A 27,009-nucleotide genomic window follows, 5' to 3' on the forward strand; every position below is an offset into this window, starting at 1 on the left:
CCTCTAACTCCATCCATGTTGCTGCAAATGGCAAATTTTCGTTCTTTTTTATGGCTGAGTAGTATTCCATTGTGTGTGTGTGTGTGTGTGTATACACCACATCTTTATCCATTCATCTTTTGATGGACACTTAGTTTGCTTCCATATCTTGGCTATTGGAAGTAATGCTGCTATGAACACTGGGGTTCATGTATATTTTCGAATTTGTGTTCTTTGTTTTTTTCAGATATATACCCAGGAGTGGAATTGCCAGGTCATATGATAGTTCTATTTTTAGTTTTTTGAGAAAACTTCATACTGTTTTCTACAGTGGCTGTACCAATTTACATTCCCACCAACAGTGTAGGAAGGTTCCCTTTTCTTCACATCCTGGCCAACATTTGTTATTTGTGTTCTTTTTGATGAGAGCCTTTCTGACAGGTGTGAGGTTACATCTCATTGTGGTTTTGATTCGCATTTTCCTGATGGTTAACTATGTTGAGCATCTTTTCATGTGTTGACCATCTGCATTTCCTCTTTGGAAAAATGCCTATTCAGTTCTTCTGCTCATTTTTTAATCAGGTGGTTTATTTTTTCGATGTTGAGTTGCATGAGCTATTATATATGTTGGATATTAATCCTTTATCAATCATATCATTTGCAAATATTTTCTCCCATTCAGTAGGTTGTATTTTTGAAAAACCCATTTCTTTTTAAAAAGCTCTTATAAAATCAAAAGGCTTCGTGTTTCCTAACTGCTGTCACTGAAATAGGCAGAACCCTGATTCCGTCTTTTCCTCACATTCATGCTGTAGCAACCCTAATCCTTCCTGAGACAGTGGAGGCCGCTAGCTGAAGAGGGAGTAGGACACAACTAGGAAGGGTGGGAGAACAAAAGTGCATCTATAGAAGTCAAAATGAAGAGAGTTTCAGATTGTCATTAGTACTAAGATGAAAAATAGCTGGGTGAGGAGGAGAGCAAATGGGAAAAGAGACTTTAGGGAGGTGGTCAAAGAAAGCCTCTGAGAGGGTGGTCTTTGGTCCTTGACTTGAGGATAAGCAGCACAGGGGAACAGCTGCAGGAAAAGCAGAGCAGTCCAGGAGCTAGTGTAAAGGCCTGAGAAAAGTAAAGATTTCGTTCCTGCAAGGAAAAGAAAGAAAACCAGAATAGCTATGAGCGGTGAGAGAGGACATGAAGAATTAGAAAGAAATCATCAGGCAGGGCCTTTTAGACCATGGTAAGGAATTTGAATTTTATTCTAAGAGAAATGGAAGTCACTAAAGAAATTTAACCAGAAAATAAGTATGATCTCGTTCACATTTTTGAAATATGACTCTGTCGAGAATAGATTCTAAAATGGACATGTAACATCCAAGTGAAGTTGTGAAAGGCAGTTGGAGATTGGGTGAGTGGTCTGTGCTGTAGAAGTTTTGTAGAGCCCTGTATGGGGGTAAGATTACCTAGGGAGAGAGCCTAGACAGAGAAAAGAAGATGATCCCTGACCAATTTCTGAAGCTATCTAAACTCAAGAGCTTGGGTAGAAAAGGAGAGGCTAGGGAGGTCCAAGCAAAACTTAGAATCTCTCTGGCCAGCTAATTGTCATAGAGCATGGAGTGTTGATGCCTATAACTTTTGAACTTTCATGCTCATCTAGTCTATTATTATTAAATGTGACTTTACCAATATGAGATTTTTGAATTTGTCTTTTTGTCTTGTAAAAAAACTGAACAAACATGGATTGGATTGAATTAATGGTATTAGCAATCAGATTTTGGCCAATACAAATCAGTATATATTATGGAATATAATTATTAAAGAAGTAGGGCTACAGTAAATATTCAATGCCTTTTTAAATGTCCAATTCTTGAACATGATGATTCTAACATTAAAGACATCCATTATATCAGGCTGAAGTTAATGAGTTTAATTATTCTTGCTATTATATAATAATTTATATTTTAGGAGAAGATATAAACTATCCACAATATAACCACAGTCTTTCTAGAAAGAGACTGTAATATGTCTGGTTGTCCAATTAGCCCGGTCCACCCAAAGTTTAACTGACAGTTTTTCCCTCAAGCTAAATTTTATTACTTTCAAAAAGTTTATTGTTTTAAAGTTAATCTTTTTATTTTTAGATATGCTTGTTCCTTATCTGTTTTTTTAAATTAATTTATTTACTTACTTATTTTTGGTTGTGTTGGGTCTTTGCTGCTGTGTGTGGGCTCTCTCTAGTTTCAGCAAGCGGGGGCTACTCTTCGTTATGGTGCACAGGCTTCTCATTGCGGTTGCTTCTCTTGTTGTGGAGCACGGGCTCTAGGCGCACAGGCTTCAGTAGTTGTGGCATGCAGTCTCAGTAGTTGTGGCTCGTGGGCTCTAGAGTGCAGACTCAGTAATTGTGGCGCACGGGCTTAGTTGCTCTGTGGCATGTGGGATCTTCCCAGACCAGGGATCGAACCTGTGTCCCCTGCATTGGCAGGCAGATTCTTAACCACTGCACCACCAGGGAAATCCCTAAAGTTAATCTTAATATGAGATAAATTGTACACAGAAAACACAAGGACACAAACAGCAAAAGTAGTTTCATTTGATGCCTTAATGTCAGCATAGAAAAAGCAATATATTTATCCTGCCTCATTTTTTGAATTTCAATATCAAATTAAGCTGGATAAGAAGTTCCAAATTTTCTTCAGGCAAAATTTTTTTATTTTCTTAAGCAGCAGTTTTCACTTAACACAAAATAACTTTGTGGCAAATGCCCAGATTTTATATTAGCATGCGTAATTTTCCAGAAGAAATGTCAAATCCTATTGCTGGCCCTTTAATATGGATTGATTGGATGCAGTGTCAGAGTTCTATTAAGAACATCTGAAATGAAGAATGCCTGGAAAAGTGGGTGCATCAGTGGTAACATTAATATTTTGTTTCAAGGAAAGGAGTGATTTTTGCTAAAGCTGCACATTTCTCTGGGCTTGAATGAATTGGATAGAATTTCAGACTGAGTGATGAAGTACAAACACTTGCATTCAGATTCTTTGTTATTTTACACATGTATACATGGCTGTCAAGGGAGTTTCTGGTTGCTTGTAATATTCATTAGCTTTGGGGTCTCTTAAATCATCTAGCTGTAACATAGAGCAATAGATATGTACATCCAATTCCAACACCTCTAGGTCATCCTACATCTCCCATGGGTCACATTTGTCGGAGTTAGTCTGTGAGGCTTTTGGACCTGGAGTCTTGTCTTCTTCAGGGCTGAATTAACAACTGTCTTGCTTTTACTGTTCTTGATTACATTTTAATTTTATACTGGAAGATTCTTTCTCCTTTTCATGTAAAATTTTCCAAAACTGGATCCTAAATATAAAACAACCAATGGTATTTACCTTTTTAAGTCACAAACTAAATAAAATGACAACTATTTTCACCGTAAATTGACCTTGAATCTGATTTCTAGACACTATGGCCACAATTTAAAGTTTAATATATATACTCACCTACAACTTAGAATTTCTTTATCTCTTCTCTTTTTCATCAGGGTCAGATGGAGAAGTTGGTTTCCCAATTTTTAGACATGAAGCATTGGGACATTTTTTTAAAATGTGCCTACCTCTGTGCTGCACTGCCTCTCTTCTTTTTTTTCACCTACAAAATTCCTCGTATTTACCTATCATCTTCCATATGGAGATACAGTGTTTTCTATGGTACTAGCTTAATTATTTACTTAATATCAAGTATTTGTTGAGCATCTACTGTGTGCCAAACACTGCGCTAGACCCTGGGGATTGTAACCAGAACTGTAAACAAGTTAGACTGACTTCCTCTTGGAGCTTGTGAATTCATGAGGGAAACAGACAGATGGTCAATTACATTCTAGGATGGTAAGTGCTATGATAGTGGGAGTACAGGTTCTAGATGAACACATGGAGGGAATTCTCTCTTAAACAATCTCTTCTCTTTCCTGTGGGATCACATTCCCTCTGTATAATTCTACTTTATTTTTTAGGAGCTTTCAGTAGCTGTACTACATCATTTCCTAAATACCCACCATTTCTTTTCTGTAATAACTTTGCTTTTATATATAAGTTTACTTTCATGATACCCAAAAGTAGCGTGTCATTTAAAGTCCTCTTCTCCTGTAAGCATACTGGGTTTTTCCGTGTGCAGATTCAGTAACGTGGAACAGTTTTGCTCTGAACCAACAGCCAAGTGACCCGATGCTCTGTCATTTTTCAAATGTCTTCATAAGGAGCTGATGCTTATAAGAGTTTTTCCTTGAACTCTGAGCAGGCTTTTCCAAAATGCCATGAGATAGCAGTGTTCCAGAGGTGAATATAAAGATCAGGCTCACCAAGGAATCACTCTATCATTCTGAACCATTATGTTTGATGTTCCTTGTTATTTACCATCAGTATATCCCCATTTGTGGCCCAGTAGGCAGAGGCACGATACTCATTTATCCTTATGACCTCTTTATCTCAGAGTACTTGGGAAATGAATAGATATTTAAGGTTGTATAAAAGTCCTTCAGGGTAACAATTGATGTAAGTTCCAGACTGTTTTTGCTAATGACATCATTACTTTTTTTTAATCATTACTTTTTGTTTTAAAGCTGCCATTTAACAAATCATTTTCTATATCAAGCTCTTTTACATTGTCCTAGCAACCATGCTATTTAGGTATATTTGTATCCACATATTCTAGAAAAAGAAAGTGAGGTTCAGAGAGGTTTATAACTCGTCCTCCAGCTAGTAAGTGGCAGAGAGAACCCAGGCTGTGAGTCTAGGTCCCTGGGCTCTTTTGCATGAGAACACACCACCTCCCTACATTAAGCAGTCTCAGGGGACTTCCCTGGCGGTCCAGTGGTTAAGACTTCATCTTCCAAAGCAGGGGATGCAGGCTCGATCCCTGGTCGGTGAGCTAAGATCCCACATGCCTCGGGGCCAAAAAACCAAAACATAAAAAACAGAAGCAATATTTTAACAAACTCAATAAAGACTTTAAAAATGGTCCACATCAAAAAAATCTTTAAAAAAAAAAAAAAAAGCAGTCTCAGATTTGCCCAGACCCAGAGACCATTGGAACCAAGGCTTGCAATGTGTTATGTATCCCCTTTCCCCAATGGTTGGGATATTTAATTAGCATTTTACCTACTTGCAGTCAGAATACCCAAAATGCAACCTTGGGTACTTGTATTATGACTGAGTGTGTTAAATTCCTTAACTTCCATCATGGATTTTAATGAATGGCCCAGCCTGCCAGTGTTCCTTCTTTCTAGTGCCTCCCCTTCATTCCCACCCACTTAGGACCACATATCTGACTCTAACAGTGCTGACTAATGATTATATCAGAACATACATGACATCAGCCATCATACCCCACCTTCCATATTAGGCTCACTGAATACCACTGAATCATATCCAAGCCCAAGTTGCCATGTTCAGTGTGATTTTGATTCTTGTCACCTTCCCTTGGGTCTCCTCCTACAGCTAACCCTAGTTCCAGCTGCATTTATCCTGGTCTTGCTCTCTATTTCTCCCTGGCCTGATAATCAGAGAATAACACAACCATTGCCAGGTTTATCTAAGTTTTAACTGGAAGTAAAATAGGAAATGCATATTCTACTTCAGACTGTATTTTGTTGCTCAGATTTTTCATATTACTTTTTTTTTTTACTTCTTTCCCTACTTTAAAATGGATCCTCTCTTCACATTTCCACCAAATTCGTGTTTCTGAAGATTTATTTCCATTACATCATGCATATGACATTTTTAGAGTCTCCTATTACCTAAATGTTTCTCGTCTGATGTGCACAGTCCATTACAGTTTGATCAGAACTTAATATACCTCAGTCAGGTGGGCATACTCCCTATCTTCTCCCACTCCAGCCCACTCAAAGCCTTTTCTCATTTCATTGCACTTACCATGAATGCCCTTTTCTTATTCTCTCCCCTGCTTATCTAATTTTACCCATCATTTAAAGTCCTCATTTTATCTCCACTCAGAAGTCCCCCTCTCTATGATATCAGCACACACTAATCTCTAATTAATTCTAATAAATATGAAATTTATTATCTGTGCTACTTCTTAAAGCATATAGCTTCTTAAAACATGAACTGGGGTAAATGATTTTCCAAGCTAACACTTTTTGATGGATTTCCACTGTATTAAAATCAAAATTCAGTCTCCAAGTCATTGGCTTCAAGCCCAGGTATATTCAGGCCCCTGTCCACATACTCTTTGTCGAGTCCTAATTGATTGGTTCTTTCATTAAGAAGTGAAATGAGGATTTAAAACTCCAAGTGAAAGAAGTCAGTGAAAATATTTTTACCAAAAGTCCATTTATTGTTTTTATCCAACTTAATACTGAGTAATGAGATTTTACCCATATAGTTCATCAGACCTCAGCTGGTAAGATTTCTTTCTTTATTTCAGAAGTCTGGACAGTTGCAATTGCTCTTCCTGTCCCACTCCACCTCTATCTTAAGAGGGGAAGATAAAATGAGTTTCATCTGTTATGGTTAAGGTCAGTGGGGTAACTTCTTCCAAAGATGGGGTAGAGTACAGCCTTACTCATTCTTTTATAACCCAGATGAATGATAGCATCGGTATACGATTACAATATTTCTTATGTGGGACACTAAGAGGTAGGTTTTCACCATTTTCTAACTTAATAAAAACACAAGCCAGCAAAGATACATACTTTTTTTAGAGAGAGAGAATGGAATATAAGAACTTTATAAAACAATACATACTTAATTTTTCTTCTTTTATACTAACTTTTATAAACGATCTCTTGGAATGCAATGGTTGGATCTTGTGCTACTTGTACTACTGTGGTCTAAGAACCAAGGTCAGTTTTCCAATCCCATCACTTCCCAAGTTACAAAGGAAATGTAATACAGCAAATACTCAAAAGTCTCCATCTGCAAGCAGAATATACCAAGGATCTTTTTCCTCATCTCATGTCTCTGGCCCCATACTGTATTTACCCACAATAGCTTCCTTTCTGTTGCTTAATAAGGCCAAGCTATTTCCTACCTCAGGTCTTTACATGTCTGCCCAGAACGTATTTCCTTTCATCTTTCCTGGCTGATAATTCTCTCCTTTAGATGTGTCACTTTCTCAAATAGACCTTCACTGACTACCCAATCTAAAAGAGGTTTCTTCTTTAATTTCTGTTTTAGCAACCTGGTAGGTTCTTTTAGAGAACTTTTCACAATTTTAAAAAATTTCTTTCATTCATTATTCATTTATTTGCTTCTTAAATGTTTCTTTCCTACTGGACTGTAGGCTCCATGAAGGCTGATCATGTCTGTTTTAATAAATATTGGCTACCCAGTGCCTGGCACAGAGTTCATAATTAATAAACATTTGTTAAATGAATAATTCCCATTTTCAATTTTAATTGCAATAGTTATTTTTACATGCATATATCTTGATTTCTCAATTACATACAATACATTTAAAGAGACGGCATCTTAAACCTCTTGATCAGGGTTTATAAGTACCTGTTGAATTATATGGTTCATTTATCTATTTATTTGTTTGTTTGTTTGTCTGTCCGAATTTCAGTCCTTCACACTCTCTTTTAAACTGGTATTTAATTACAATGTTGTTTGGTATCTTTTGGGAGCCCCTTAAAAATTAAATTTAACTGGCAGGGAGAGATGTAGGTATTTTAGAGCTCGGAGCTCATACAATTTGGGGAGACCTTTTGAAAAAGAAAATGAATGTAAATTAAGTACTGGTCCTTAGGAGGGACTTCTATACATGAAGGGAGCCTAAAACTTAAGCTTAATTTAGTTCCACAATAAGTCTGCCTCTGTTAACGGAATTGAAATCTTGATTGCAACATGTTTCTTCTTGCACCATGTCCAACATTTGCAAGACATAAGGGTAATATTTGAGCCACACTTATCTTGCAGATCAGTCTATCTGACCCTTGATGCAGCCCCACACTTTCTCCCCACTTTCATTGCTCCTGTTTACTGCAGTCAACTAAATGCCAACTGGATATCAGTTTGAGAAGCCAACTTCACCACGACAGCTGTTAATACACTGATATTAATCCAATGATGTCAGTAGTTATGTTGGCATTGCTCTAGCTTCACATTGGCCTGAAAATCTCATTCTTCTCCTCTTTCTCAAATTTTACCCAAAGATCCAAGTTTTCTATTTTTTTCTCCTTTTAACTGTCACTCTCCATCAGAAATTAGCATCTATTTTATTGACAACAGTAACTATTATTTTGTTTATTTTTTTCTCATAAGACTTGAATTTCTAAAAAGGAAGGGGAAGACAAATACATAGCAACCACTACACTATCCATGTGACTTTCATTTCCTAGCTACTCTCTTTCAATTCTTGAAGGCAGTTTCAGTTTTACTGATGAGGCAGTAAAGTTAAGGGAAAAAATGGGAATATACTAAATATGTCACTAAGAATTAGAGTTTCTCAAATAAAATTTCCTTGCAGCAGCAGAAGGGCAGCCCTCTGCCCTGCTGCCCATATTTTAGGCCAGTGACTTATTGACTTTCATAGTGAGCTGGAGTTCAGTGGGTCTGGACAGGATCTGCCAGCTGTGAGGCAATGTTTAGGTTAAAAGATCTGTCTTGGAGATTGGGAATGCTGAAATATGGGTAAAGAAAATAAATGTCTTGGGGGGCATTCACTTATAGAGAGCATATTTATCCCATATGAATACCTTGCTAGCCTAGAGAAATTCAGAGATTAAACCTCAGAGGCAGCAGCTGAATCAGAGAGTAATGGAAGTGATGAAAACAAAAGGGAGAAGGGAGAGCCATGACTGGGGTGCACAAAGGATTGTGATATTTTGGTTTTTGAGAGGAGTCCCCAGGTAAGAAACCACATAGTGGACTCTGTCAATGTATTCAACATTTAGTCAGTATGTACTATGTGCCAGGCACCTATGCTCAACAATAGGAATGTAGCAATGACTAGGACAGTGTAGAAGGAAATAAACACACTTAAAGTGTGCTATAGTAGGGGGTTATACAATATAGTGGTCATACAAAGGAATAAGTAACTTTTTATTGGAGACCAGGTAAGACATCACAGAAGAGCAGCTCATGAGCTGACAGGAGACATTGTTGACTGCTGACCTGGTTGAGTTCTTACAAAAGCAGAACCAAGACAACGATTTGGGTGTGACCCCAGGGAGCACTGTGAAGAAGTGAGACACTGAAAGGAGGAAAGTCAGTGAGGTACATGAATGAGTGTATTACCACTGTGGGCAAGGGGGGCACCATTCCACTGGTGAGTCTTTGGGAGATTGTGTGGAATATGCTCCGTTAATTGGGGGAGGCTGGGGTATTTACCCATCACCTTCTGTCTTCATTAGTTGAGGATTCCTGCTGGCAGAGCAAACTCTCATAGGCAAAAAACACTTTCAAGTAGAGTGAAACAAGTGTGTGAGAGTCCTTCAGAGTAGACCTATGTGGTATGGTTGGGACATGAACAGTGTCTGCTAAAACTGTCTATTCAACAGCTATTCTTGCTTCTATTCCTTGTTAATAGAATTCTGATTTTGTCCAGGTATTTGAAAGCTTAAAAACCAACGGGCCCCCTGCAACCCCAGAGAGTGAATGTTGACTGGTGTAAACCAGTCATAATTATTTCATTTCTCTCATCAGTGATCTTTTAAAGCATGAAACACTGGCCAATAAGATGTAATGGGATGTTTGCTGGGAGCCTTCTGGGAAATTTTTTCTCAACTTTAACATGGACAGAAGCAGGGATTCACCTCTCTTCTGCTGCTTGATATGTATTGGTGAGAATGTGATGCTTACAGCCATCTTGCAGCCATGATAAAAAAAAAAAGAAAGAAAAAAAAAACTGACAAGATCTGCATATAAAGGATGGCAGCAGAGGGGAAAGAAGAAAAAATCCCAGGCCCTTGACAGCTGCTAAATTTATAACTTTGGAACCACCTGCTTCTGGATGTCTTAAAAACTGAAATAATAAGGCTGAGTTTACTGCCCAAATGAAGGGCATATGACAGAGGAAGGGGTTGAGGCTCACTTGTTGAACTGGTTGGATGTGCATGGTATATGATAGCTTCTCAACTGTTTATTACCTGTTCTCTTGACAACCTTAATTAATGACCTCTACATGAATAGACATAATGGAAACATTTGCCTGACTTCAAGTGTTGATTGTCTCCTGAAGCTGCTCCCTCCCCATTTCTAGAGTTGTAACATAGGACAGAATGGCTTCCTTGTCCACAGTGGACTTAGTATGTTGTTTGGACCTGCCTTCAGACCTCTCTGTTGAGTTAGTTTCTCTGGTTTCAGCCTCCACCCCAAGCCTTACTTCTTCTCCTACCATGCTAGCTTACATATTTGAGGTCATAGCATAATTTGCTCCAACTCTTGCCCGGTAGAGATAAGTATGCATTTGGAGCAGGATATGAAGTCTCCAGAGAGGGAGTGGATGTCACCGTGTTTTTAGGGTCTAGACTTTCTGGGGTCTGAAGGTAGTATACAAGTTTTAGGTTGTAAAGGGCTGGGATTCTAAACTACTATCTTTTTGAGAACCATTATTTTCTAGAAGTGAAATAAACTTGAATATTTGTGGGAGAAAGCCTATAGAAGGTAGAGGAATTTCTTGAGGGAAAACACTGAAAGGGAAGAGGCAATAAAACATGAAACAACTTTCATGTCCTGAAAGTCAGATACTAGGGCCCCATATCCCACAATTATCCATAGTCAAGACCTAGACTTATGGGACAGTGGTAGAACCACTGTGAGAGGCATAGTTCTATTGCCAAGAAGTCATGTTACCCTAGAGAACCTAGGTTAGACTAGAACCTGAGGGCCAACTCACCTGGAAAGTCTGTCCATCCAGTAGAAATGCATTTGCTTAGCTTCCTAAATTTAGGAAAGAATGATACACCTTTTTAAATAGCTGTCTATAAAAGTTTGAACTTTATTCTTATTCTTGATAAATTTTCCAACATCTGATAATTTTCTTCTTTGGAATCAAGGCAGAGCCAGACAATACAGAGCTAATATGTGGAATAATTATGGGGCAGAAGGAAGAATAACTATTTTTCATTTATTCATTCCAAAAGTATTTATTAACACCAACTATGTCTAAGTGCTGGAGATACTAGCATGAACAACACAGAGAAGTGCTCTGCCTTCATGAAACTTATACTCTAGTTGAAGACAATAAACAACTAAGCAAATAAACAAAATAATTTCAGAATGTGAAATGTGCTAGATAAAAAATAAACAGGATGTGTTTTAAAGAGAAACTGTAGTAGGAGAGCAGGATACAGTGGAGGGACTATTTTAAATAGTGGTAAGGGAAGTTTCTCAATAGAGGTAAAATCTCCAGCCTTGGTAAGACCCAGGCATAAGAACTGAGAATGGAGATTAAGCATTAGAAGAAGTTCAGATTTTACTGTATAACACAGTGGAATGTCATTGAAGAATTTTAGACAGGGGAGTGTTGCGATCTTACTTACATTTTTAAAAAGTCACTTATGTGGGGACAAAAGCTGAAGTAAGAAGATTTGTTAGGATGCTATTGTAGTCATCTGAGTAGCAAGTGTCTCTTAAGGTAATTAATTAGTTAAACCGAAATAATTCAGAGAGGTTGAAAAATACCAGAAAAGTTTATTCCTTCATCTTAATAAATCTTAGCTCAAGTAAAATTTCAAAATTGCATGTATGCTAAAAAGGTAAGCATACCTACTAATGCTAGTTCTATAGAACTAGTTCTGTAGTTCAATAGGACCAAAAGCTTAAGGCTAGAAAAAGGAGAAATAAACTTCTTATCATACAAAGATGATTTGATTATCTTAATAGAAAATCCAAGGACTCTATAAACAAACTATAATGACTGATAATAAAAATCAGGAAGGTTGCTAGATTCAAGATCAATTCCCCAAAATTGGTTGAGAATCCTTTTGTCTACCCCCCAGAAAAGAGTAGAAATAAGTTATAGAGGGCTTTCCTCGTGACACAGCAGTTAAGAATCCACCTGCCAATGCAGGGGACATAGGTTTGAGCCCTGGTCCGGGAAGATCCCACATGCTGTGGAGCAACTAAGCCTGTGAGCCACAACTACTGAGCCTGCGCTCTAGAGCCCTCATGCCACAACTACTGAGCCCATGTGCCACAACTACTGAAGCCCACGCTCCTAGAGCCCGTGCTCCACAACAAGAGAAGCCACTGCAATGAGAAGCCCACGCACCGCAACCAAGAGTAGCCCCTGCTCGCCACAACTAGAGAAAGCCCATGCACAGCAATGAAGACCCAATGCAGCCAAAAATAAATAAATAAATTTATTTTAAAAAGAAGTCATAGTAATTTTTTAAATGTATATTTAAAATAGATTACATTTTATAAGGAATCTAGGCATTAAAGTTTTAAAGATGTGCAAAATTTTATGGAGAAAATTGTAAAACTTTATTGACAATTTCCTATATAAATGGAGAATATACAATGTTCATGAATAAGACCCTCTTTTGTAAACATTTCCATTCTCCCCAAATGCATCTTGAATATTCATTGCAATTCTTATCAAGATGCAAACGGGATATTGTTTGTTTGTTTTAGAAAATTGAAAAGGTAATCTATGTAGAAAAGCAAAACTAAAGAATGATCAAGATAATTTTAAAGGAGGAGTGGTAGGAGAAAGGAAAGGAGAGACTTTTTCTACAACGTATTAAAACTTATCTTAAAAGTACAGTAATTAGGGCTTCCCTGGTGGCGCAGTGGTTGAGAGCCCGCCTGCCGATGCAGGGGACATGGGTTCGTGCCCCGGTCCGGGAGGATCCCACATGCCGCGGAGCGGCTGGGCCTGTGAGCCATGGCCGTTGAGCCTGCGCGTCCAGAGCCTGTGCTCCGCAACGGGAGAGGTCACAACAGCGCGAGGCCCACATACCGCAAAAAAAAAAAAAAAAAAAAAAAAAAAAAAGTACAGTAATTAGGACAGTGTGATACTGGCACAGAAACAGACAAATAGACCAATGGAACAGAATTGATAGCCCCAAAATCCTATATATTCATCCATGGAGAAAACTTGGAGAAAGCGTGGACTATTCAGTAAATTGTGCTGGGACAAATGGATATTCACTTGGAAAAATAAAATAAGATTAGATTCTTATGTTCAAAGATAAATTCTAAGTTGATTAAAGACCTAAATATGAAAAGCAAAACTTTTAGAAGAAAATACTTAAGAGTATTTCACGACTCAGGCTTACATAAAGATTTCTTATGCAAGACCCCAAAAGCACAGATCTAGAGAATGAATTGACAGTTTTTACACTATAATGGAAATTTGCTGTACAAGTAAAAGGCATCAAAAGTGAAAGATGAGCTAAAGCCTGTAATAAGATATTTTCAATGCATATAATCAACAAAAGATTTGGTATCCAAAATGTGTGAGGAATTCCTCCAAATCAATGAGCAAAAAAAAAAAAAAGAAAGAAAGAAAGAAAAATGAAAGAGAGCCAAGTAAATCTCAGATAGATTGAAAGGCCAATAAATTTATGAAAAGATGCTCAGTCTCACTAGTAATCAACAAAATACAAATTAAAACAATAACAAAATACCATTTACTTCCATTAAATTGGCAAAAAATAAAAAAGTGACAAGTATTAGTGTGGAAGAGGAGTATCAGGAACTCTCATAGACTGCTGATAGGGTAAATTATATAAAATAATATTGGAGAGAAATTTGGTGATATCTGAGAAAATTGAGGATATGTACACCTCAAGGCTCAGCAATTCCTTGTTAGGTATGTCATAAAGAAACTCTTGTACATGTGCAAAGGAAAGTGTGCACAGGAATGTTCACAGCAAGATTGTCTGAAATAGTGAAAAACTGCAAATGACATAAATTTTAGCAATAGAAAAATGGATAAATAAACTGAGGTGTACATTCAGCCCTTTGTATCCACAGCACTTTGAATATATTTGGGGAAAAATTTTTCAGAAAGTTCCAAAAAAGCAAAACTTGAATTTGCGGTATGCTAGCAGCCATTTATGTAGCATTTACATTGTATTTACAACTATTTATATAGTGCTTACATTGTATCAGGTATTACAAGTAATCTAGACATGATTTAAAGTATGTGGGAGCATGTAGGCAGGTTATATGCAAATACTAAGACATTTTATATAAAGGACTTGAGCATCCTCAAATAGTGGTTTTATATATATAGTTGGAGAAAGAGGGTTGAAATTTGGAAGGATAAACAGGGAGCTTGAACTTATATGTTATGTTTACTTCTTTAAAAAACAAATCTTAAGCAAAATAGGAAAGTGTTGCTTAAGCAAGCTAAGAGGTGGTTATGTTCTGTGTAATATTTGTGAATGAAAAACGTTGCCTGCCATATCAGTAAACAAAGGATGTTGCAGCCATCAAGCCACTACAGCCGCCCCAGTGGTGAGCCCTGAGGGAATTCATGTTGGAAACAAACAGGCTGCCCACTACCAAGCCCTCAGCCACTGCAGCCACCCAAAATGGTACACGCTGAGGGGACTCAGGATGGGAAAGAACAAGATACTGGCCCTAGATAGCTGAGGTGCATATCAAAGGAATGATTTCAATGAGCCGAGACTCTTGCATCTTCCCATACATGGAAAAGTGCTAAATTTATTAACTTAAGATATCTGGTTTCCTTTAATTAACAGTAATTTTTTGATGTTCCGACTACCTGGGCTTTGTTGCAAAAACCCCTGTATACCCTGGCTCCTCCTTTACCTCCTTGGGGCAGTCCCTCAGAGCTATATCTGAGAAGCTGTCTCCCGGGCTTGAAGTCCTCAGAAAGTCTGCCAAATAAAACATAATTCTCACTTTGTTGACATATCATTCCTAATTGTTCTTTATTGTTTGTAATCTGTGTTTTAAAGGCATGTTCTTTTTAGAGTGGTTGCTAATTCTAGTGCCTAGTAGTGTTAGTCAGGGAACGTGAATGCAAGAGGCCTTTCAGAGGGGCTCTGGCATTTAAGACCCATATCCCCTCCAAAGAGGGTGGCTGCTACCCAGCCCCAGTTATCTGTTGCCAAATGGGAGCTTAGACCTTGTGTTGCCATATCTGACTTTTCCAGAGAGATCAATAATCTGAAAAAAAATTTTTTAAACGTCCTGATTTTTAAAAGTTGGCAACTAATTCAAATTAACTAAACAAAGTAAAATGAAACACTATGAGGATCCAAACCAAGGGGGAAAAAATGCCTGTGCATTGGATTCAGTCCACAGGTTTCTAGTCTGCCACCACCTCTGCTGTGCAGTCTTATATCGTAATCTATTTGTGTGGCAAATGTAGGCAAAATATTGTAAAGTCTTTTATTGTGGAAGACGTTATTCGTGTGAAGAAGGTGAGAATGTTCCAGGGCTCTGCAGAAAAAGTGTACTAACCAGACTCCCTGGAGCCCTGCAGAGAAGAGCTTTGGCTGTGCTAAGGATGATTCTTAGCTTCTTGTATACTTTACAGTCTGCAAATCCTTCACTATGAGGACCTCAAAAGAGAAGCCAGACTTTTCCATTGATTCCAAGGCTGTGTCAGCAAATGCCAGACCCAGCAGGTCCTTTGTATTGTATGTTAAGGCTCCAAACAGCTGTAAATAGTTTGTGCCAAGATCTCTAGGAGTGTGACACACACACAGCATTTTACATACCCCAGGAGGCCAATTAAAGCTAGGAGACTGAAGATCACAGTCTTTGAATACAGTCACCACACCTCTCAGGGCTGATGGCCATGACGCTTTTTTTCTATTCTCTCCTCATCAGAAATGAAGACTTGGATTGAAGGTTATTTATCCATAGGTTTTGGTTTAATTTTTAGCAGAGCATAAGAAACCAATGCCTAGATGTCTAGTCCACATATTTTCTTATCAACATGTTCTCATGTGAGTGAATTATATACCTTCTTCTTATAGGTTACCCATTCTATTGAAGAATTGGGTCAGTATATTCTTTGAACAGAAACTGCTGATCTTAAAACCTCCTCAAAAGTGCTGAAAAATCCTTATGTTGTAGAAATCATTTGTGAAACCTTTTATGGAAATAAATCATGCATCTTAATTTACCAGAAAATCATTCCCTCCTAAAGGAACTTGATTCTGTTTCAGTACTGACAAATCTCTAATATTTTTCAATTCTTTATCACAGTATTCTTTTGTCTTTGGACCAGGTTCATATAGTAACATATTGTAATATAGTATTAGCTACATGGGGTTGGAACAGCCAGGTGGGGATAAAATGAACTAATGATCATATGATGTTCTCATGAACTTTTGTATCACTGACAGCTGCTATGATACCTTAGAAACAATTGGTGTAAAGGGACATCCACAACAAACTGGGGGTGCATTATGCCAAAAGCAGCAGTGGGTAAAATAAAGAATACCAATGTAGAACTCCTGCCTAATGGAAAATAAATACAAATCCTAAGGGTGAATCTAACAATTTTTACTCTGTGAATAGAAATTTTATTTTGGGCTATTATTCACAATGAAAGGTAATCAACTTCTTTGCATTTTTTAAAGAACTAAGTCCTCAAATTGACTACTTGCATTATTTCCAAATTAGTAAGGTTTTTCATTCTTTTGTTTTACATACAATTTTTATCTACATTTTCATCCATTTAACATTCATTGCTGAGTAAGTCTCTTGGAGATCAGCTGTATGCAGAACTTCAAAAATGAGAGTTGGAAGATATCTTACATGGTTAGAAAAAAATTTTTTTTGTCTCAGATATGTACATAATTTATACGAGGTGGGGATTGTTGGCCAACTTATTTTTTTAGAACACAAACATAATAAACAAAAAAATCTGTCTATACCTATGTTGAGAGACTGTGGATAAACATATAGAATATAGTTAGAAATGGAAACATTAACCTGGATCATTCAGGGAAAATGAACAAACCACCACTGAGGAAAAGGTCCTATCAACACACAGTAAATTTCCTTATACAATTTTATAGACCTGTTCTTTACTCTGTTGTTTAGAAGAAAAAGCAAATAATAAGTCCTGGCCTCCTTTTGCTATTTTTTGAAATGACAAAGAACTTCAGACAGGTAATAATTCAGCTCTACGTTGTTAGTCAAGCTTTATCACAAAAGACCATGGAAGGAAACTCAGTCACCCTGTCCTTTGTCTTGTTAATACCTTTCCACTCTTCTGCCTTGCAAACAAAACTACAATTTTGTTTGAGTAGCAATCCCCCAGCACCAGGCCCAGGGGATAATTTCTTATTAGTCTCTATCAGTCATAGGAATCTCATTTTTTATTGGCCTGCAAGCGAGCATGCAACCCATTTCGGGAAAATGAGACATAAAGAGAATCTCCTTGGGGAAAAACGTTTTCTTTTGCTGCCTGTTGCCTTCCTTTCTGCTTTGGATACTCTCATGTAATGGTGTAGCCATGTGATTGTGGACAAGAGTTGGAGGTACAGAAACCAAAAGAATTCCAGAAACATTGACTAACACCCTGACATTGTTGAGCCTCTGAGGAAACTGCCTAATCTCCAGATTTCTTATTAAGTGAGAACACAAACTTCTGTGTGTTTAGACCACTCTAACTTGTCCTAAAACTTACAGCTAAAAACATAATACATTCAGCATGAATAATTATGCTATTAAACAAAAACCCAGAAACAATAAATAACAAATGTTGACTATGCGCCAAGCCCTATTTTCACCATTCAGTTTCTCATTTATACCTCACAATAATCCTATGAGGTTTACTGTCATTATCTTCATTTATCAGTAGGGATGGTGAGATATAAAAAAGTTAGAGATATGACTGGTAAGTGGTAGAATTAGGTGCTTATACTCCAGCAGTCTTGTTTGATGGGATTGCCATTTTGAGATTTTTATACATCAACTTTTAAAAAATTACTTGTATTCGAATTCAGGTAAATAAAATGACTATAGATGAAATTGTCAGAGAAGAATATTCTCAGGTAATGAAATCTAATGGAAGAATCACAATGTGTTCTGTAGTTGTTGCTCACTCCAGTCTGTGTTTGTTCTGCATTGTTGCTAATATGATGCTGTGACTGTACAGGTTTTGGGCTCCATCGTTACATAATTTTTGGCATAATTTTTTTAGCAGAATGGTGCTTTGTATTCAATAGCACTAAATATTAATAAAGCACAGGTACAAAGAATCTTTCACACCATGTAAGCAGAGAAAGCTATTGTTTTAACATAAAATGGTATCAGATTATCTCAAATACAATTTAATGGGAAGACTGACAGAACAAGCAAAACACTAAGATTACCATCACCATGTTCAATCAATGGATTTTCATTTTGATTATGACTAGAAACCAGGAAGCAAGGAAAAGTTGGCTTTTTCAACACCAAGCATATGAATAGCAACCACCACCAATGGGGGGAAAAACTGCATACTTGGGAAATAGAAATTTAGTACCCAAATTGTCTCAGATATGTATATAATTCATACTAGATAGGGATTCCAGTGGGTCACCATAAGAAAACCAAAATTTAAAGACATGATGCAGAACCACATATTGGGCACTCATTCATGCGTAGTCTTTTGAATGCATCAGCCAATATATTTCTATCATGAACATAAAATTTATAAACTGTAGTTGTCTCTTTTCTTTAATGGTTCACTTGCTAAGTTCAATTTATTCTGGCTTTCCCCAGAGTATTTGCTTTTAAAATGCATTAAATTCCTGCCCCATTCTTGTGTTTAGACCCCATAGTTCCATCAGTACTTTGATAATAAGATGGTATATTTCCAGACTAGCTTTTATTTCATTTTGGCTTAAAGATTTCCTCTTTATGGAACTGGACTTATTAAAATAATTTTTCTTTTATTAAAAGATCATGGGGAAAAAGAGAGAAACAAGATGGAAGGGAATGTGTCTCCTTATAAAAATATTGATAAAACAATCAAGCTCAAGGGTAATGTTGACTGGAAAAAAAAATACACAATGTAAGAGCTGTGAGTTGAGTTTTATTCAATGTCTTACTGAGGACCATATCCCAGGAGACAGCCTCTCAGGTTGCTCTTAGGAACTTTTCCAAAAAGATGCAGGAGAAGCCAGTGTATATGTGATTTTGGCTAAGGAGTACATAAAATCCAACCTACGTCTTGGTAGAAAGTTAGTGCTAGTCATGAGGAACAGATATCTCAGTTAATAATTTTATTGCTAAGTATGGGAAGATGCAAGAATCTGGGTTCATAAAAATTTTTCCTGAATATATATAACTAACTATCTAAGGGCCTGTTTTGTCTGTTTTCCCAAAGCTCAGAGTGCCTCATCCTGTTCTTCATCCTGAATTCAGGGACTGCAGTAGCCAGTGACTTAATCCTTGTAGAACTGGGTGGTGAGTGACATTCTCTGTTTTACAGTAACTTCTTTTAGAATGTGCATTAATTTTTGGAAAAAATTTAAAAACATCCTGGAGTACCAAAACCACACTCATTAATGTCTTAAAATGGCAGCTGCAATAATACTAAGCATATAATCAATTTTTGAGGTGATTTATCTGTTCAGAAGGGATATTGGGCAAAATTTGAAATAGGTCAAATTTGTCTTCTCTCTTTCCCTCTATGGTTTGGATTTTTTGTAGTGTAATGGAAAGCCTATACTCACTGTGGTCCTTCGGACAAGTTCCTTAACATATCTGAGTCTACTTTTCTCATTAAAAATAAAAAGGGGTTCTACAGGCTCAGAGTTTTTGTGATAATTGATTAAGCTACTGTTGTAAAACAATTTTATAAACATTAAACATTCTAAATTTTTTATCCATTCCCCCTACATCATTAAAACTTACCCATCACGTGTCATTGTTTAGTGAACCACAGTGGCTAGTTATCATCTGTCATAGTTATTTGTGTTTTAAGTTATTTTAGCTAAATGAAAGAAGAGCAGATGATTTAATTCTAAAAAGCCCAAATTCTCCAGCCTTCTAGGATAATCTTAACAAGTTTTCTCAGCTCCCTACTCTGTAGACACTGGAAATTCAGGCCCCTCCACAATTCCCAGGTGTTTCTTGGGATGGTGTAGGGATGTGAGAGGCTTGCAGGATCCAGACATCTCTCACTCCCAGGCCCAATCTCCACTCACTGCCTTGCCTCTGTGACCTTTTTTTTTGTCTGTATCCTTATCTGCCTGTTCATTTCCCAAAGCTCCACTAACAAAAGACTGTTGGGTAAATAGCAGTTTTTTTATTAAACAGAACATCTGGGGAGGAGGAATATGCCCAACATAGAAAAGGAAAAAATAAAATTAATCATTAGACGCTTGTTTTGAACTGTGTGTCTCCCATCTTTGGATATTTCTCACTGTCTTTCCTCTTCTACTGTGCTCCTTTCCTCCCTGTGCAGAACCCCTGAAACCTCCAGCCTTTACCCCCATGCCCAACTAATTGAAAGATCCTGTTAGTATATTATGCAGAGCAATTATTCTTCCTTTTTTCTCCCCCTTCAATTTTTTCCTTCCAGACTATGCCTAAGGACCCTGCCATCATTTAAAAATATTAAGGTAATTTTCTAAACAGAAGAACAGTATAGAGAACTAAGCAGAAGCATTGAAATTAGAGTTTACCTTTAAAATGTTTTCAAAGGCTATGCAAATTGCTTCCCTGCACTATTGCATTTAACCTTCACAACAACCTTATGAGATGGGTACTATTATCCTACTTTTACAGAAGAGGAAACCTGAGGCCAAATCCATATTTACTCATTTGTTTCTGTTCTTTTAATATTTTGTTAAGGAAGAAACATTTCATATACACTAGATTTAAATGATATTTTGATCTAAAAACATGAGCTGAGGTCCCATCCAATCAAAAACAGAAATAATCAGTCCCAGTAATGGAAATAATTGGAATAAAATTTTGGGGTGTGTGTGTGTGTGTGTGTGTGTGTGTGTGTGTGTGTGTGTGTGTGTGTTTGTTTAGCTTTCTCTACCCTTTGTTAATTCCACATTCTACTGTAATTAGCCTTGAACCATATTTACCCACATTACATACTTGATCTTATCACTCATTCTGCTACTTATATTTATTCATTGTGTTACCAAGTCTAAACTCGTACTACTCACTGCAGGCCAATAATCAAGAGATGAGCTGTTGGGGCAGGGAAAAATGACTTTATTCAGAAAGGCTGCAAACTGAGAAGATGGTGCTCATGCCCCAAAGAACCATCTTGCCTGGATAAGAATTCAGGCTTCTTTTATACTAAAAGGGGAGGCCATTATGTATAATTTAAGCTTATAGGCAACATCCCTTTAGCAATTAACTTGTAATAGAATACAAAAGATTCTTCCCTGTTACAATTATATTCTTTATTCAACTGTGGATTGCCACAGCTTTGGAGGAAATTGATTTCTCTACTTTTGAATCTGACAAGGAATTCATGAGTCTTTGTCGAATATGCATAATTAGCTTACAATGGTGCCAGCATTGTTACTTCTTTTTTGCTTTTTGGCATTCTCAAATTATTCGGGTTTTTTGTTTATTATTTTTAAAATATTTGGGAAAATTCAACATGATTTTGTGGCATGATGACAGAGAATTGGGAATATTGTGTTCTGATCTTGTTACTCTCCCAAAATTCCTAAGGGATCTTGGGCAGTTTGAAAATTTTTTCTCAGTCTCTGAAACTTCACTTTAAACTGGGGAAAATGCCTAGCTCCGTAAGTATACAGAATCCATTAAGTAAGAGATGATTTTAAAGGGATTTTAAAGATGGTTTAACAGGATTTTACAATATGCAAAATTAAAAGATATTTTATATATAACAATAATATGTGTTCTACTTATGAATTGTTGCATGTAAATGCTCTAATTACACAATATAAGAGGACTTTACACTCCAAGTAATCTTAGTCACAAGAAAATTCTAATAATCAAAAGTGAAGGAATTTTTTTTCAGTTATTCATACACATAATAAAAGAGCTAAATTATTCTGCAATTACCATGGAAAATTTATTATGAAAAACAGTACTTTTAGAGAATATATTTGTTATTTACTTCCATATCTCTGAAAATACATCGTTGTGATGCTACTTTTGCTTTTTTCATTATTAGGCATCATCTACTGACATCCTACTGGGGCTGAGGATGTAGCTCTCTTTTCTCCACCCATCGCATCATACATACACTTGCTTCCAGTCCCTTATCCTTCCAATATAGTTAAAGCACAATGTTAGTTATGTCATTGTTCAATATTCACATTAGTATAACTTTCTAAATGCTATTCAAATCTGTGTCATTGAAAAGACTAGGATTACTTTGACTTTATTTCTAATCTTTACATTTTTCCTTGAGGTTAATGTTGCCTTGTTGTTTAAAATTTTAATTTTTAACATGTTTGTCATAAATTTAAATTCAAACCTTGAACTCCCTGCCAATTGTCTGAATCTCCACTTAAGAGTTCAGATACATCAGATATTCTGTTAATCTTGTCTCCTTGAAAAAAATCACTCCTGGAGCCTCTGGCCTACACTTACATGGACCGTTTACACCCCTGGAATTGATTTCCTTCACTTCACCTCTTTCCAAGTCTCCTCTTTTTTCTTCACTCTCATAAAGCTTTTCTCCAATAGCTTCCTGACTAAGGTACATGAAAGGAAATTTTTTTGAGACCTTGCATGTCTTACAATGCCTTTATTTCATTCTCACTGTATTAATAGTTTATATAATAATATAATTCTCCATTTGAAATCATTTTTGCCTCAGAATTTTGCAGGCATTGTTATATTATCTATATCCTGGTGTTTATGTCAAGAATTCCAATGCCTTTCTGATGCCTGCTCTTTGGTTTGTGACCTGTTCTTTTGTCTTTGGAGATTGTTGGATCTTTCCTTTATCTCTAGTTTTGTGAATTTCACTGAGATTTGCCTTGGTAGGTGTGTCTTTTCATTTGTTGAGCTGGATGATTTATAACTGTTTTCTGAGAAGGATGTTTTCTTCACCTGTTTTCCTATTCTTTCTTTCCTGAATTTTGGAAAGGCTAAGTGGTAAAATCCCCAGGATCTGAAGCCAGACTGCCTGGGATTGAACCATAGACTTTCTACTTATCAACAGTGTGACAATTTTTTTGTCTCAGTTTTCCCAATAGGATAATTTTATTTGATCTCCTGGACTGTTGTTTGTTCTTTTTCTCCCCACCTGGCAATTCTTTGTTTTTTTGCTACACTCTGTAGGAGATTTTCTCAACTGTATCTTCCACCTATTTTTTTTTACCTACTATCATGTCTTTAACTTCTAGGAGCTCTTGTTTGTCTCATTTTTGCACTATCTTCTTATCCCCAGAGAATATTAATGATTGTTTATCATTTTCTTCTTATTGTATAGCCTCTGTTTCCTCCAAATTGTTGCTTTTCCCCCTCTTTTTTTTTCTTTTTTATGTTCTATGTTAAAGCCTTTCCTCAAATGGCCAGTAATCATGATTATCTGTTCATATGTAAGGATAGGGGACTGAGACACTGATTTGAAGATATGAGCATGAAGGATAATGATCAAGCATGGACCTCACAGAAAGATCATTTGGCTAGGACATTTTGTTGATTTTCTCCCAATTTCAGAATCTTTAGATATTTAGATGTCTTTGGGAACAATTTCCCCTGAAGAGACTCCTCCAGTTTCTTTCTTGGAGGATAAAGGCCTGGCTTCTGGTACTCCAGGAGTCAAATGGGCAGAAAGGACTAGACATCTTAGAATCCTACTTTCAGTAAAGTACCCCTTAATCAACAGCTGTCCAGCGTCTGCATCTACCAGTCCTGTTGTATTATCCCTTCCAAGCAGTAAACCTCTGGTCTTCTATTGGAATGAAGAGGGGCAGTCTAGCACCTGCATAGAGAGAATGCACTATGTGTCACTAATTGCTGACATTTTAGAGGATTTTGTGAAATAAACTAAATTCATTCTTTACTGCTCCCACTGCAGACGAGATATAACTTTCTCAAGTATGCTAAATCAGTACCACTTTTCCATCTGCTTTCCAGCTCTCCCAAAATTTTGTGTATTTTCCCTCTTCTGTTTTTCCCATCCTTTTGGGTTTATTTATTTTTAAAAATCCATTTTCTACACTAATTAGAAAAGATACATGCACCTCAATGTTCATAGCAACATTATTTACAATTGCCAGGGTATGGAAGCAACCTCTGTCCATCAACAGAAGAATGGATGAAAAAGATGTGGTATATATATACAATGGAATACTACTTGGCTATAAAAAAGAATGAAATTTTGCCATTGATGGCAAACATGGATAGACTTGGAGGGCATTATGCTAAGTGAAATAAGTCAGACAGAGAAAGACAAATACTGGATCATATCACTTATATGTGGAATCTGAAAAATACAATAAACTAGTGAATATAACAGAAAAGAAGCAGGCTCATAGATAGTGGTTGCCAGTTGTGGGGGGTGATATAGGGGTGGGGGAGAGGGAGGTACAAACTATTGGGTGTAAGATAAGCTCAAGGCTATATTGTACAACATGGGAATATAGCCAATATTTTGTAATAACTATGAATGGAAAGTAACCTTTAAAAGTTTTATTAAAAATTAAATGCAAAAAAATTAAAAAGAAACTAAAAATAAAATTTAAATTAAAAACATTAAAAATCCATTTTCTGATTTTTCTTGGTGGGGCTGTGAAGGGAGTAAAATTGGATGTGTGTTCAATCATCCATTTTTACCTGGAAGTTACAAAGCAAAGGTTTCAATGGATCTTTGAGATTGCCAATCTATCTAGAGCCACTAGAGACAGATTTTTCCTCAACTCCTTAGAGAAACCTCATGAAAATTAGGGAATCTGATAGAGATTTGTCCCCCCACCAACATGGTACTGCCATCTACACAAGTAGATTGAATAATTGCTGTGACTCTTCAGACTTAGAAAATTATTTCTTGACACCTAAGCTTTTTGTACTGGAGAAGCTTATACACTTAGTGAATGGGAGGAAAGAAGAGGCAACTTAATCATCATCCCATCTTCTCTACGCCTTATGGACCTTTTGTTTTGCAACAAAACAAATGAGAGTGGAGATTCTGGTTGTGGGAAGTGAAAATAAAAATCAATTAAGCACAGACAAGTAGAGAGATGAACAGAATCCTAATGGCAGTGAATCCCATCTCCAATTCAGTTCTTTCTTGATTTGTGACTTATCTTTATATCCTTTCTAGTTACGTGTATCAATGAAATATAATTTGTTTCCTCAAAATCATTTGGTGTATGATTCTGTTTCTTACTACTGAAAAAGTCCTGATTAACTCACTAAAGAATCAACAAAGTTTCCCAGTACTAGGAACATGGGAGTGATTTTCATCAATATAACTAGCATAGAATTTCTAAATTGCCTAAGGAATTATGGAGAGGTTTTATTTCTACTTCAATATTTTGCTCCTAGAAAAAAACCAGACCCTAAATACAATAAATAGTTACTGGGCATGTCTAAAAAAAAATACACATGAAGAAAGATACTTTCTATCTCAACTTTTCTTCCCTTATTCAAATCCCAGTGAATTTAATTTAGTGAATGGAGTTTTTCAAGGTTAAGTTTTTCTAGAACACTTTCTTAAAGTTTTTGGTGCCTGCTTCTCCTTATCTTCTGGCAGGTATCAATATAATTTGACACAAAATAATTAAATTTAGAATTATTACTCAACCAGTAAAGCTCATCCTTCATATTACATTGGGTGAGTAGATGGATAGATAATATCCATCCTTCTAAACACATAATTTTTAAATAAATTTTATGTACTATTATTTTTAAGATTCAGAAGCTCTTATACATAAAATACAGTCCCAGTTTCTGACAATAAAATTGTTCCTAGTCATATAATGGCATAAACGTGTAACTATTTGGGGATAGAAGGACAGAGTACCAAGGGTTATGGCTGCTTGATTAGCTGAACAAATTGAAAATCACTGTCTTGAAGACTCTGTTTTCAATTTTTTAGAACTTAGCACTCAACTGTAACTTAATAGCCACAGCACACGTAACTGCCTATGCAGTACCATATCAGGCTACATCATTGCTTATCTTCCCTTATCTTTACCTTTTCAACTTTCAAAATATAGACTGTTACTTTGTCATTTCTCACCTTTGTCTCTTTTCTCTCCTTATGCTCCTGGTTCTTATGAAAAGCTTTCCATTTATAACTGGTTTCAAGATCCCCTAAACCTGTGGGATAGGGAGGGTGGGAGGGAGGGAGACGCAAGAGGGAGGAGATATGGGAATATATGTATATGTATAGCTGATTCACTTTGTTATAAAGCAGAAACTAACACACCATTGTAAAGCAATTATACTCCAATAAAGATGTTAAAGAAAAAAAAAGATCCCCTAAACCTGGATAGTGATCATTTACAGTTTCACCAAAATTAGTCATTAAAATTTTTTGTAAGTTATTTAATATAGCACACTCAAAGAGTACTAAATCTTCAATAGAAATCAAATTAAAATATTAAATATAACCAAATCATTAATTTAATTCTTCCCTCACAGTTTCACAGTGAGTGTAAGAGCCACTTGCGTTCACCTGGAAAAATAGAATTAACTAGTTGGAGAACTCCCTAATCTTCAAGCAATCATAATTTGGTTTTATTCAACCTCCAACATGCATCACTTTCACCTTCTTACCTGCCTCTCTGCTGATGCTCCATGCCCCAGTGTTTCGATATATAGGAAAAGGGCCATGATACACATAAGCACACCAGAAGGGTTACTTTTTATCTCATGCCAAAAAAAAAAAAAAATGTTCACGGACATTTGGGTATCCTTAGGTATTTTCACTTCCACTCCCCTCACTATTAGAGATGGGAGGGGGATCAATGGTTTAAGTAATTAGTTTCTGTGTGTTACTCCTATTCATGTCCTATAGCTGCCCTACAGCATCTCAGCTGAGAAGCCTGAGTTGGTGTCTTTTAGGTGGAGTGAAGCTCACTTTTAAGTTTCTCAAGTTGATCTTCAAGGGAGTCAGAAGATCCCTTGAAGACCATCGGAAGTCCATCGATGTCTTCAATTTCATGCTTCGAAAAGTTATCA

General features: G+C 36.6%; 1 long non-coding RNA gene across 4 annotated transcripts in view; it reads left to right on the plus strand.

Moving 5' to 3' along the window:
• Nucleotides 1-27,009, plus strand: part of LOC309791705 — a 215,173-nt gene that overhangs the window by 43,506 nt on the left and 144,658 nt on the right. For 3 of the 4 annotated variants that reach the window (XR_014291542.1, XR_014291543.1, XR_014291545.1), the window contains one exon: nt 19,250-19,329. The exons of the other annotated variant lie outside the window; for it this stretch is intronic. This is a non-coding gene — a long non-coding RNA (uncharacterized lncRNA). The remainder of the gene's footprint in view (nt 1-19,249; nt 19,330-27,009) is intronic. 4 annotated transcript variants of the gene reach the window in all.

The sequence above is a fragment of the Mesoplodon mirus genome, assembly GCF_964341445.2.
Source record: "Mesoplodon mirus genome assembly, chromosome: 16".
Taxonomy (NCBI): Eukaryota; Metazoa; Chordata; class Mammalia; order Artiodactyla; family Ziphiidae; genus Mesoplodon; species Mesoplodon mirus.